Source organism: Eumetopias jubatus, unplaced genomic scaffold (assembly GCF_037043125.1).
Source record: "Eumetopias jubatus isolate StellerSeaLion01/CBP00866 unplaced genomic scaffold, mEumJub1_p1.0 scaffold_4, whole genome shotgun sequence".
Taxonomy (NCBI): domain Eukaryota; kingdom Metazoa; phylum Chordata; class Mammalia; order Carnivora; family Otariidae; genus Eumetopias; species Eumetopias jubatus.
Window position 1 is genome coordinate 16,640,135 of NW_028274810.1, and position 15,003 is coordinate 16,655,137.

A 15,003-nucleotide genomic window follows, 5' to 3' on the forward strand; every position below is an offset into this window, starting at 1 on the left:
AATCACAGATCTGTACTTCTGAAACAAATAGTGCAACATATGTTAAGAAAAAAGAAGAAGGTAGCAGGAGGGGAAGAATGAAGGGGAGTAAGTCAGAGGGGGAGACGAACCATGAGAGACGATGGACTCTGAAAAACAAACTGAGGGTTCTAGAGGGGAGGAGGGTAGGGGGATGGGTTAGCCTGATGATGGGTATTAAAGAGGGTACATTCTGCATGGAGCACTGGGTGTTATGCACAAACAGTGAATCATGGAACACTACATCCAAAACTAATGATGTAATATATGGTGATTAACATAACAATAAAAAAATTAAAAGAATTTTCCTTTGTTGCCTTGTGTTTCTTCTGCAAGACTATATCAAATATACTTGCATGTAGTTACTTTCCATTTTTTAAATTTTTTAAATTTTTTTAAAGATTTTATTAGCACAAGCAGAGGGAAAGGGAGAGGGAGAAGCAGGCTCCCTGCTCGGGACTAGATCCCAGGACCCTGGGATCATGACCTGAGCCGAAGGCAGATGCTTTAACCTACTGAGCCACCCAGGCACCCCACTTTCCATTTTTTAAATTAGGAATTTGTCCAGATTAATATTCGGGGGAAAGCCAAAAGGTAATACATTTTAAAACTATGCTCTTGCATTGAATCTGTCCATGACTTACCTCTCTTTATCAGTGGTTCTCAAACTTGGTCCTCAAACCAGTAGCATCAGTAGCATCTGAGAACTTGTTAGAAATGCAAGTTCTCAGGCCCCACCATAGGCCTACTGTATTGGAAAGCCTGTAGGTGAGGCCCAGTAATCCGTGTTACCATCAGTCCATATAGGTGATATTGGTGCATAAAAATTTAAAAATTTTTTAAACTTGGTATTTCTCCCCTCTCATTCTCCACGAACTTTTTACCCCACATCAGAAGCAGTGGTGTTAATTGAGGTAGAATGTCCTTTATCCTAAGTGCCGTGCTTTTTTTCTGTGTGTTTTTCTATCTTGAATATCATTCACTACAGTTGTTCACATAATACATCTCTAATCATCCTTTCAAACTTTATTCCAGTGTAACTCACTGGAAAACCTCCCCTGACCCAGATTTCTAGTTGGTCTTGACTCTTTTTTACTTTTGGCAGCCCTATGAAAACCTTGTTCATAGCACCTCACGTTTGATTGCGGTGGTTTATTGACACGTCTTTCTCTTTTCCATGGTTATTGGGAACTCCTTGAGCATCTTACAGTTCTTTTTATTCCTGACACCGAGTGGTATTTATGGCATATGAAGATGCTCAGTAAATATTTATTATGTGAAGCATGATGTGAAAACTAACAAAATAATAACTTTCCAAGATTATTACTGAAAGGCAAACTGGTGTTATAAGAAAGCTATGAATGTCAAGTCCCTCCACCTGTCAGACTGCTCATGTACTTCCTCCAACACTCTTTCCTCCATTGTAAAATTGGCCTAATTCCTACCTCACAGGTTCTTATAGAGTTCCTGACACATGGTAGCTCTGAAAAATGATTGTTAATTTTACAGTCGTACTTTGTACATTTTCATGATCTTAGGACTTTTATTATCCCACCTTGAAGTCATACTATATATTTTTTTACTTTTTTTTTTTAAGATTTATTTGATTTGAGAGAGAGATCACATGAGTGGGAGGAGGAGAGGGAGAGAGACTCTCAAGCAGACTCTGTGCTGAGCATGGAGCCTGACGTAGGGCTTAATCTCTTGACCCTGAGATCATGACCTAGCTGAAATCAAGAGTCAGATGAGTAATCGACTGTGCCACCCAGGTGCCCTTATTTCTTTTAACTTTTAGAATTTATTTTACTCATTAGAACCAAAAAGCAGATAGACTTGATTGGATTAAACTATTTACTGTTTTGAGGAGGAGAAGGTAAAAAAAAAAGTCAAATATAGTGGTGGCAAAAAAATTTAATCAGTGTGCACTTAATGATATGAAAAAGGCTCTCATATGGTAGATTTGTATAAATATACTTAAACTTTTTTTTTAACAATACATGTTCATTTTTTGAGTTGCACTTAGACTGTTGCAAAAATTATTGACTCTGCTGTGATTCCCAGGAATTTGTGAAGCATTTCTTTTTATATATACCTTATAAACATTATGTGAGCTCTTACCAGTCTTTGATACTTATTTAGGCCCCTTATATATCCTCTGTAAAGGGGTCAAGGATCAAACAATAGTACCCATCATATATATTGAGAGAATCAAATATTTATGTTTTAGTAGAAAAGAATAGAGACTTCCTATAGAATCCTTTGCATCAACTAATAGAACACATACAGCCAGTCCAGCACACTGGTGTAATGTCTTGTTTCTAGGAAAACCGGTCCCTAAAAAAATAGTAGGCCAGATTATGCCTCTGTTGGCTCATTGTTAGGAGTTGGGGGTGTGGCAACTTAACTGGGTAGAGTAGAGGCTGAAGATCCAGCTAGCCCATCATTTTGGAGAGGAGAGCCTGGGGCCCAGAGAAACCACATAGTCTGTCTGGGTCTCAGGACAAGTTGCAGCTGGAACCAGAGTTGTAGACTCTTTGCAGTCCCATTCTGGGTACAGGACTTTTTGAGGCAGTACTGTTGACATGGCCTTTTTTGAAGAGCCATTTTGTACCATTTGATGCCAAGGACTTTTTGATGTGGCCTGAGAGAAATAACATTAAGCTTTTCTGTTTTGCTTTTTTTTTTTTTTAAATTCAAATGAGTGATCCCATTCTTGAACTTTGACCTCATTTATAATTTAGTGTTGGAATCTGATGGCATGGGAGTTAGGGATGAGGTGAAGATCAGTATAGGTGAAGATGCAGTCAGGAGGGTTTTCTGGTTCATTACTTCCTAATAAGCATAGCTGTTCCGACCTGGCCTTATCTGAATAACTGCTTTGAAACATCCAGTTCAAGATGTCCCTTTGGACAAATCCTGAGTTTCTGAATGACTGCCCTCGGGGCTGTGTGCCAGTCCCGGTTCCCTCTCTCTATACAGCAGTGAAAGACTCATGACTTAGGCACATTTTTTTTTTAAGATTTTATTTATTGAGATAGAGCACAGGTGGGGGTAGGGAGCAGGGACCCTGATGTGGGGCTCTATCCCAAGGACCCTGGGATGATGACCTGAGCTGAAGGCAGCCGCTTAACCGACTGAGCCACCCGGGTGTCCCACTTAAGCATATTTTTACAACTGGATATAAATGTTTGAGTCTCAGCTGCCACTGTAAGGTTTTATTCTCTTAATTCAGGTTGCTGTCAAGTATTCTCTGGGGAAAATAACCTTGAAAGATCATCTACATTTTAAAACTTCTTAAATATGTTATATTTTGACAGGGTATTTATTTTGCGGCGGGGAGGTGGTGTTTGGGAAGGAAGATAAAAAAACAGTATCAAAACAGAAATATTATTAGACCTGTCATTGCACAGAAGCCAATATTAAAGTAGATCTGGCCTGATTCTCCCTAAGGAATTTTATTACTTAATGTGCCATAGGGATTTTGATGTAGCACAGTGGGTCATGAAGGATGCTGTCATGGCAAGGGTTTAAAGACCATAATTTACTAAGTTATTTAGACATGAGTTATCATGGTAATTTCATCTGTACACAAATATTTTCTCATTCAGGAGTTCTCCTTTCCTGGAGAGTGCCAGAAGGCAAATTGGCTTTGCAAATGAAACCAAGCATCCACTGGCGGCTAGGCAATGTGCATCTGGTCCTTTCAATGTCTGTGTTTTTCAAAGGTTGGTTGAAAAGTGTATCTGAGAAGCAGCTTCTGCAGAGGTAGCTGATGACTCCCTAGATATCTCTGATGAAGAGTTTGGAACTTTGGTGACTTTATTTTTCCCTCTGTTTTTGCCATATAAGTGAACTGTGCCCATTCTTCCAGGTGAAATACTTCATCCGAGGTTAACCTGAGACAAAATGTGAAACAATAAAGTGTGTCAGAGAAAAAAACTGGGAACCAGGACCATCAGAATGTGGCACCATACACTCACTGGGGTCATTGTGCCCATTTGGGCTGATCTACATTTCTACAGCCTTTGATTATTCTCTCTGATAAGTACTAGACCCTGGGGGACATTCAGATTATCTTGGATTAACCACTTGTACTCAGAGGAGCTAATGACCAAAAAGTACTCCTTGCTCATTGCAAAATATCCAAGTTCTGGCAAAAGAAGTCTTCTGGGACTCTCAAGGTCAAATCCTTTTCAAGATCTAAAGGCCACAGGTTACAGAGGCCTAAAGCAACAGATAATTACACTGCTTCAAAAATAACTAAGAAATTCAACTAACGTTACTCCTGAAGAGAACATCAGCAAGTACTTGGCATGAAAGAAGGAAGTGACCTCAGGGTGAAATTAAATAATAAAAATAAAAGATAAGCTTTTGTCTTAAATCATATAATGCAAGTGAATTTGAAAAAGCTGATTAAAATCAGTATCATTTAAGTGAGAAGGAAAACTTAATGTATCATGATTGTGCATGATCCTCAGCAAAGCCTGAAAAGTAGAAAAGCAACATGAAGGGAAAAAAAACTATGAATCGAATGTATTTCCATAAAAACCTTATCTAAGTGCTGATCCACGTGTGGTACAATGTGCATGTGCACACACATGTATGCACACATGCACCACAAATAGTTGCAATCACTCAGTAGGAAACCGGACTACTCATGGGCCAGTTTCGGATTTGTGGATCCAGTCTAGCACAGGTCGGCAGCCCTCCAGTGAGCTCTCCCAGTCAAATGGATCTGAGGTTCTCTGGTTGTCAACCAGAGCTATCATTGGTCCCCACTGGGACGGAATCACATTTGTAAATGATGCCTGGATTTGATCCTCTCTTTAGTGCATTGTCTACACTGTAGTGAACTAGGGTCATATCAGATTTCCTGAAGTTTGCTCAAGTGACACCTGTGCCTCTGGGATTTGGTGTATCCAGTAGTGTTCCAGTTGGGTTTATCTCTTCTTCATAATGCTTGTTAAATCCTTTTCTCTCCCTAAAATCAATTCACAGCAAGGCTATTGTTAAAACAACTTCCTAGGTTTAGGCTCCTTCCTCTGAGCTCTCTTATGCAGCCACCAGATTAGTATTCTTAACATACAGCTTCTTGACAGTTCATCCTCCAGCTCACAGATCTTTGCTGACTCCCCATATAAATAATAAAGGCAGACTCCCTAGCCAGGCACTTGAAGCTGTCTGCCTCCCGCTTGCCTCTTCAACCCTATTTCATACTCATCCAGTGAGTGTCCTCAGGGCCAAGCCCGGCATGTGACAGGGAATGAATGTCCTCATGGGTGGCCATCAGATTGACTGAGAACAGTCACATAAGTGATGTGTATAGACAGTGGGGGTGTGTGAAGTAGAAAAGGCCTGTGTGTGTGGTGGTTTCTTCCTCGCCACAGGGCTCTCTACTCCCTTTTCAGGGTCTCTTCAGCTTCTGCTTCCACTGGAAAGGGCCATGGGCATCTAGACGTATAGGCACTGGCTCTTAGGCCACATCAAGTTGTGAGGTCTTTGGTGCCGTGTCACTCTTAAACTACCATCTCCATCTGTAAAATGAGGGGTTTGGTGCAGTCTTCCCTTCACGATGGATCTATTTTCTGCCATACCCTGAGTGCTCCAAAGGGTTCTCTCCAGACTTCTGCTGTCCCCTCTGGTAGCCCTTAACCACATGTGGCTATTGAGCATTTGAAATGTGCCAACTCTGAATTAGGTGAGCTGCAATTGTAAAGTACACACCAGATTTTGAAGATTTAGTATTAAAAAAATTATAAAATGTTTTGATTTCTATTTTGATTACATAGTGAAATGATAAATTATAGATATAATGAACTAAATAAAATATATGATCAAAATTAACTTCACCTGTTTCTTTTTGTTTTCTAATGTGGCTTCTTAGAATTTTAGAGTCATGTATGTGGTTAATATGTTTCTGTCAGCCAGTGCTGGTTCTAGAAACTCGATTTCTTACATAGTGAAGAATTAGTTTACCTGCTTTTTAATTGTTCAAGCTCACTGAACTTCCAAGAAGTATGAAATGTGACCCGTGTTACCAAGCCAGCCAGAACAAAGAGACAGGTAAGGAGTGTCATTTTATTCTCCCAGTCTTGTAGGCAAAGGTGTCATTTCTCTTAGGTTATTTGAAATATGAGAATACCTTGCAGACCTGTCATTATTCTCTGTGAGCAGTTCTGGGCTGGGACCAGCACAAGGGATGTGTTCTTCTTCACTGTCAAATGCTGTCATTCTGGCCCTGCCTTTTTGTTCCTGGACTCAGCAATTTCCTCCTTTAAAGTGGTAAAAGCCACGTGGGCAGCATTCGGGCAGTGGAGATGTTTGCAGGAGAGTTGCATGACTTTGAAACGGCACCGAGTGTGGAAAATGTGTTGACTTTGACCCCGCTGTATGATTTGTGAGCAGCTTTGAAAATTCATTCTATTTTCCAAGTCCCTTAAGTCACATAGAACTCCTCTGCATATTTCAGATCACATAAACAACTTCTCCTCTGGCCTGATGTGAACACATAGGATGTGTCTGTTTAACGTGAGTTCTGTGAATGCACCAAGGGCTCCCAGGGAGCTGGCAAGACACGGCTGCTCTGCCAGAGTCCTTCCTGTGACGGGATGGAGAGTAATCAGTGTCTACCTGCAGGGCCCACCGTGAAAGTCCCATGCTTTGTGGTGAACATTAAAATGGCCCCATAGTCTTTGTAGATTATATCTCTGCTGTGCATAAAGGCAGGGAATCATTTGCAAATATAGTCACATTTTCAAAACTAAAGCATTTCTTTTACAGTTGTGTACAAATAATTGAATTCTTTACTAATTGCCTATTAAGTTCAACATACCCTAACACACTGGTGTAAGCTTCAGAGAAGCAGTAACTATCTATTTGCGTTCTGGTTTCTAACTAAATATTGTGCTTCCGGACAGCTAACTCTGCGCTGATGAACCCCAGGTTTCATCTCTGGTACTCGGAGCCAGGAGATGGTTCAAACAGGGTCTGTGAAAACTTACTTACAACCCCTTTTACTTGGTGTGAAAAAATGAACAGTGCTGGTGTCAGTTTGCCTTTTTCTGCCTGTTCTTTAGTATAAATATTTTTATTTTTTAATAAAATAAATATAAATATTTTATTTTGACACCATCTGTGAATTATAGTAACATGAATTTTATGCTCTGGTAGGGTTTATATGAATGGTTCCAGAATCTCTTTTGAGCACAACCAAGAGGTTGGGCAGGGCTGGACATGGGAGGTGTGGGGAGCAGAGTGGGGAGGCTGGAAGGGGACAAGGAGTGGATCAGATCTGGAGACTCCTGAGTGTGCTGGTAATGTCTTCTCTTCCTGAGAGGTAACATTTAAGAATTTTAAGGTGGACATAGAGGTGGTGGTGGTGTGATGGACGTGACAGTTGTGAATCGTCAGACGGCCTCTTTGATAGCCAAGTAGAAGATGAGTTTGAGGGGTATGAACCTGGGGGCTTGGAGACAGATTGGAAGGCTGTTCCAGTAATTCAGGTAAGAAATAGAGAAAGTTTGGGCTAAGCCAGAGACAGGGAAGAAAGAAGGAGTTTGATCCGAGAGAGGTGTAAATGGAGGGGATGATAGGATTTAGATCTGTGGTGTGACGTAGGAGTCCAAGTCTAGAAGGTTTTCCCAGTGTCTATCCAGAAAAGGGAGAGGAGTGAGACTGTGGGCTCACCGGGCAAAAGGAGGAAAAGCAGGTTTGAAGGAAGGGTGCTCTGTGTGGGGTCTGAGAGGCAGAGCACAGAGACAGCAAGATCATGGTGGTGTGGAAATGGATCACAAGACAAGTGTAGGTCCATTTTGTCTAGAAAAAATTTGCTTAGTGACATCATCTCCTGGAACCTGCAAAATACCCATTGTAAGAAAAAATATTATTGAGGAAATGGCAATTACAAAAAGCTTCTCAGACAGTAAGGTGCAAGTGAATCTGCTCAGAATAGGAAAGTGTTCTCATTGGAGTAGGCGATGGTGGAGGGGGTGGGTCAAAGGGTGGTAATTCTCATCCATCAGACCTCTATTAACCTGCAGACAAAGAGTCTGGGAAATTCCCCATTGCCTCTCAAGATGTATTCCAGGGTCACCTTTTCTAAAAAGCCTTTTGAGCCTTCCGTGTCTATCCTTCAGGTTGAGGGGGACAGCTGGCCTGGCTCTCTTTCCTGGGCTGCAGCTGTTCTTTGTAATACCAGGTCTGTGGTTTTGCTTACTGCCTGTATGTTCTTTCCCAGGAGTAGTGGGTTTTTTGAGAGGAGGAAGTATGTAATCTCTCCATTTTGTTACCTTTGCCATGTGGAATATATCAGGTATATCTAGCCCCTAGTGCCTGTTCAGTAGATGTTCACCGAGTAAATGCAGGAGATTTATATACAGGGTGGTGAAGTAGAAAGAGTAACAGTCTGGACAGAAGAGAGGGGACCTAGGTTATGACACCAATTCTGCTATTGGTTCTTTGACCCTAAGCAAGCTAGTTAATTTTGCTGGACCTTGGCTTCCTTATAGGCAAAGGAGATTGAACAGGAATCTAGGAAATCCATGAATGGTCTTTAAGAGGTCCCTGGATTTCTTGAGACAAAATGCAGAATTATGTATACTTAGATATGTGTGTATTAATATATATACAGATACATATAGGTCCCCCCTCCTTGAGGAAAAGGCCAAGGGCTTTCAACATACCTTCAAAGGGAATTATGGCTTAAAATAATTAAGAACCCCTGAATAAAATGTGGTGGCTTTAAAATTTCTGTATATGGAGTTGGGAGATGTAGCCCTATGGCTGGGTGTGAGGTTTAGCTAAAGGACTTGTCTCGAAATTGCTATTAAATGACAGTCCACTTACGTAGATTTTTGTATTTATTCAAGGCAGTGAGGTGTGAGGTGATAGAGATTTGTGGGGAGATGTATGCTAAAGCTTCTCTGAGCCCATTCCTTTGTACTGTCATTTCTTAGAACTTTTTGAATTCTATGTGAACTGTATAGATTATGGTTATTATATGTTATCTTGATGAGTTGACTCGGCATGGGACTTTTTTTTAACATTTGCTTTAGAAAGGTCAAGTGTGATTGTTTTTGGGCTCTTAGAAATACTTTTGTAGGATGGGAGGTTTTGTTTTCTGAATATTTACATCGAAAATTAATTACATGAGAGCAGAAAATGAATAAGGAAAAATGTTTACCATCCACAATCCTCATTTTTTTTTAACATCATGCTATAATTAGATAAGCTTATTGACCATTGACGAGTATTAGCAAACACTGGCCATCATGTGCTTGAATAGAGGTACAACCTAACTTACTAGATGTATGCACAGTCATTGGAAAGCTTTGTTTTATATTTGGTGCTAACTTGAGGTGGACATCTCACATTTTACTTTCTGAAGTGCTTTGCAAGGACCAAATCTTATTTTACCAATGAGGATGGTGACCACAATGGCATTAGGAAATAGCAGAAGTATGGAACATACTTTTATATGCATTTTATAGATAAAGATACAGGGGTAAAGGACCTAAGGCACAGAGCATCTACTTAACTCCCGTGGTTACCCAACTATTGAGAGGAGGAGCTGAGATTTGAATCCAGAAAATCTGAGTCTTAAGCTTGTGCCCCTAACCAGTCCAGTATATGATTTTCCTAAAGGGAGGTTCTTTTTTTTTCTGTAGGGCTTTAGTTTTGAAGTTTTGAAACAGTAAGTATAGAATAATCCTTACTTTTATGATCATCATCAAGGCCTGCACAAACTATATATAACTTAGACCCATTTAACCTGTGTAGATAGTCACCTCTTTTGACAATGCAAGTTCGTTTCTCATGGTTCATAATATTCTTGATACAGAAATACTGTTTAGTGTGTCTTATCTGGCTGTACTCCTTTGCTTTGCCCATAGGGGAGGTGCTAGGGACATTTTCCAGCAGTATCCTACAATATTCAAAGCAACAACCAAGTGTTTTAGGAAGGATCTCAAACGTGCTGCTGGAAATGACATTAAGCTGCAGTGTATCTTAATGGGGTAATTTACTGTGTGAAATTAGAATTGCAAAGAAAATGAAGATAATGAGTTCTCTTGATTTCTTAGGAGACTTCAGGTAAAAAATATTGTTAGTCTGATAGTCACCATCTGGTTGGGTTTAGAATTAGGCTTCTTCATCTGAGAGTCTGGTGTCTGGGGTGCCTGGATAATACAAGGTCTCTGGGATGCCTCTGGGTTGCACCTGATGAAGTCTAGAAGCCTGTGCTTCTAGAATTACTCAGTCCGTCACTCCCAGGCCACATCTGAGTTGTATCCTCGGGGGCCTGGATTTTTCCTCCATGACCACATGGGGCACTTGCTCTGAGCCTGCAAGAACCATTATGTGGCATCCCTGCCTCTAGCTTCAGGTGCTGGATGGTAACTTCATGCTGTGTTGCTGCAATGCTTTCTTGAACTACTAAGCTTGTCTTGCACTTAGGATTCAAGCCCACAGCACCCGGATTGCCTTGCAGAGCCCACCTCCCTTTAAGGTCACTTCGCAAGGAACTCCTATTGAATTCAGCTCCTTGTTCATGAAACTTATTAATAGCCTTTCCATTGGATCAGGGAGAGGACTAAGAGGTAAAACTTCAGGATAGAGAACTCAAGGAGATAAATCCACAATTAATTAGCACTTGTTGGCAGACCTGTGTGCTAATCCCAATGGTTCTCTGCTGTTATTGTTTATGGCCATAGCTTCCTTAACTCAGGAATGTAGAAGTAGCTGTAACATACTGCTTCTGCATGGATGACTTGTTTTAATTACAAATTACATTATCAACAGCATGAATGTGCTGGATAAGTAGAAAGTAGAATTTTCTAGAAGGTCTCATAAAGAGAATGGTTAAAATGTGTAGCTTTATTAGTGTACAGTTCTTTTTTTGGAAACTTATGACTTTTTAACTGACTAATGGGGATGGTAAAAATAAAGCGCTTAAACTAAATTATCACCTTTGGGGGGAAAATTTGATGGAGGGGGATAGTCACTATGTATACTGTTTCTAGATTTGAGGAGATAGGTAATTCTTTCTCATATTTAATATTTAATTTTGATAATGGGCTCCTTCTTCAATTATTCATTCATTCCCTGCTTGTGCCAGGCTAAGCTCTTTACATATCTTTACATATATGATCCTCAATCCTCACAACAATTTTGCAAGGTAAGTATTATTCATTTGTTTGAGCAACAAATATTTTTGTGTTAAGTGGTTGTTACGACTCTGGTTATGAGCTAGGTGGTAAGAAAAAAGAGGGAAGAAGCAGTTGGAGTTCCCTGCCCTTGAGGTGTTTTTCATTGTTGGATGGGGAAGTCAGTAAACAGGTCATTAGAATGCCTTGTTATGTTCTTAATACACTCTTCAGGGGAGTATAGATTTGTAAAAAGTTTTCAAAGAGCAATGGTCATACTTTTGCCCTCTTCATCCCATCTGAGAATCTTTCCTATAGAAATACCTAGACACGGATGAAAAGATAATTGGCAAGGATGGTAATTTCAACCTTGTTCTAGTAGCAAAATGTTGAAAAAGCTCGTTGGCAGGAGAATGGTTAAATCATTGTTATATACATACCCTTGAATGTTGTACAGCATTAAGGTGAAGTAAATCTGCATGTGCTGACAACTGTCTGGGATATATTGTTAGATGACAAACTCATGTTGTGGAAAAATCTGTATCATAGAAACATAGTACCTAAAATAACAATCATGAAGAAAGGGGAACAAGTTTATGCAAGAGTCACACCAGATTTTTAGCTCTGGTCTCCTTTAGGCAGAAGGTGTGTGTGTGGAGGGGACAACTTCTGTGTATTACTGTGTTCTTTCAATTTGACAAAATAAACATGAATCCTTTTCAGATATTTTAAACAGCAAATTTTTAAATGAGGTGATAGGTATGAAGGCAGAGTTATGTCCGTCCTATGGGAAAACAAAGGACCCAGACTGGAGTGGGAGAAGTCTGAGAAGGCTCTGGTGGAGGGAATGGCCTGTCCGAATTCAGGATGTACATGGCAGCCATGGAGAGGGACACAGAATGAGAGCGTCCTGCTCAGGAGCATTCCAGTAGCCGGCATTGGATCTGGCCACCTCCATGCTTTACTTAAAAGTTTGCCCAGGTTGCCCTGGGTTCTTCTTCACTTTGCCATCACAGTGCATCAGCCACTATGCCTAAATACTTCTCACATTTTCACTTCTCCTCTATCTCTACCGCTGCTGGCTTAGACTTCTCATGTCTCACCTCGACAACTGAGAAAACCCCCTAGTAGGTCTCCTGACCACTTGTCTCTATCCCATGCCCTCTCAGCCCTGTCTGTCCTTCACTGTGCTGAGTGATCTTCTAAAAATACAGTTTTGACTTGGGTATCTTTTTAAACTTTGTCAATGATCCTTCATAGATTCTGGGATCTAATGCCCCCCTTCTAAAAAGCAAGTGTACAGGAACCCCACTTACCTCTTCCACCTTCCTCCCACAGTAACTGTTATTTATATTATCTGGAAATATTTTCATGTCTTTACAAATGCTGCTTCTTATTAAGCAAGGGGTAGATGTGGGTCAAGAAAAATATCTGTAATGTGGATTTAGTATTTGGTTGTTAGCCTATTAACTTGCAAATGTTCTGACCAGTTACCCTTTTGAGAGAGTTCATGTCCGTAATTTCATAGAATGTTGAGGTAACAATTTAGAAATTAATACATTTCAGGGAAAATAGTCTTTTTTTGCTGTCCTTGGGGATATTTTCTTTTGTAAATATTCTTGAATACAGGTTTCTCATGTCTGGAGAATCTGGCGTTAATTTGTGTACTTGTCTATTCCAAATCCGGATATGCTCCACCTTTATAGGATACACACTGTTCTAAAAACACTACATTGACTTATTTGCTTTGGCTAAACTTAGACTTAATGGATGGACTTGATGTACAATCAGATAGACGCAAAACTGAGAGATGGTCCTGGAAGATTCACTTTAAGACATGCTACGTATTTTTCTTCCTTCCTTCTCACCTTCATTATTTTTCTATTACTGAATGGTAATAAGTAATAGTTTTAAATAAATAATAGGAGTTGTTTCATCTTGTTGATTTTTCAGAAATGTTTGTACTTTATAGACACATTTAATGTAGGACTGAAGTGATATGCTATCTTCTTGCTCCCTCTGGTGGACAATTGTACAAAAAAGCAAACTGCAATCTTTTTTGGGTGGGGATGGGTTGTAAGTAGTTCTAATTGTTGGTGGAAAAGAAACACAAGATACATTCTTATCTTTAGATGCATCATAGTTTTACAGATAACATCCCCAGGAATAAAATACATTTCTATTAAAGTATAAAATAGCAGTAGTAAAATACATCATAGTAGTAAAATATGTAATACTAAAGTTATTGCTATTTTTCTTCTTAGTAATGGCAATGCTGGGACCATTGTATAAAATAGAAACAGATTTCACCCTACAGATTTAAAACAGCAAACGTCAGGATAAGGCTGATGCTGAAATTTAACAATACCATTAATTCATGAGTCTAAATACTCCGCGAATTATTCCAGAATCTTCCAAAAGCTAGACGTTTCTCTCAGTTATGCATAATTTTGGAATTTTAGCAAATGGTTATTTTTATTTTGAATCAGTGTATTTTGATAAACTTGTTATTCACTCATGATCTTCTAAATTTACAGACTCACTGAAGATACTTTTATCTTTATGATGGGGAATTAATTGATACCTAGTTTTATCTGGGTGGTTGTGTACTTGATTTTATATCAAATGTTCAACAAGATGAAACCAGGAAGAAATTGCATAGTCTTTCAATTAAATTTTATTTTATTTATTTTATATAATGATAATTTTATATGATGAAAGTTTACATTTATTGAGTTAAGCATTTGACGGGCATTATCTCATTTAATTCTTTCAGTAACTCCATGAGGCTGGTAGTTAGTTGTTGTTAGCCACATTTTATAGATGCTAGTAAAGGTGAGCTTAGCTGAAATCTGATGAGCCAAGGCTCAGCTAGATATTCTTGCTCCAGAGCTGTATGTTTATAACTTCAGCAATGTACCACCTCCTGAAGTAGGCAAGAGGTAGGTATGTGTGTGGCTAATACCCGTATTTGACTTCTGTGGAGTACTGGAGACCTCGCTATTAGATTTCCACGTTTGAACTGTGAAATTAGATTACCTCAGCTCAGAGATTTTTGCCTTCCCCCCACCCTCCAATTCTGAGTAATCCTTATAGAACCTCTTTAAGTTTTGTTTAGTTTGGAGAGTTAGGACAGATCATACCTGTTACCGTAGAAGCAGGCTTCATGAGAAAAGTATACTTTATCTCTTTGGGTTCCTCACTAAGTCTTTGAGAGAGATTATCTTAGTGGTAAAAGTGGTAAGGAAATCTTACCAAAATCTCTAGATTCTAAAGCTAAAACTATAGCAGGGCGCAGGTACCAAAGTCTTCATAAGGAATCTTTAAAATACATTCAGATAAGGGTTTAGGAAACTTTTTCTGCAAATACTCAGAATTACAATAAGGTAATTTTCTTAAAGTTGGCAATTATAAAGAATAGCTATCATGTAAATACTTTTCATGTATTATCTTTTTAATTCCTATAATGAATGATTATGAATAAGCTAACCATGATTATAGGCAGTATCCAGATGAGAAAACCAAAGCCCAGGGAACCTAAGTAGTTTGCTTGAGGTTGTATGGCTAATGAGAGGTAACGCCAGGATTTGAACTGTGGTCGGGCTCAGGAGCCCACATTCTAAACCACTTAAGCTATACAGCAGTGCTGCTCCGTGGGAACTTCTGGGATGATGCAAATGTTTGATGTCTGGGTAGTGCAATACAGTAGCCACATACAGCTACTGAGCACTTGAAATATGGTTAGCACAACTAAGAAACTTAATCTTTTGTTTTTTAAATTTTATTTTATTTATTTATTTATTTTATTTATTTATTTGACAGGAGAGACATAGCAAGAGCAGGA

General features: G+C 39.4%; 1 protein-coding gene across 3 annotated transcripts in view; it reads left to right on the forward strand.

Annotated features, from left to right (window-relative positions):
* The window catches only part of VAV3 (vav guanine nucleotide exchange factor 3), a 356,611-nt gene that overhangs the window by 144,792 nt on the left and 196,816 nt on the right, over positions 1-15,003 (forward strand). The gene's annotated exons all lie outside the window — the stretch shown is intronic.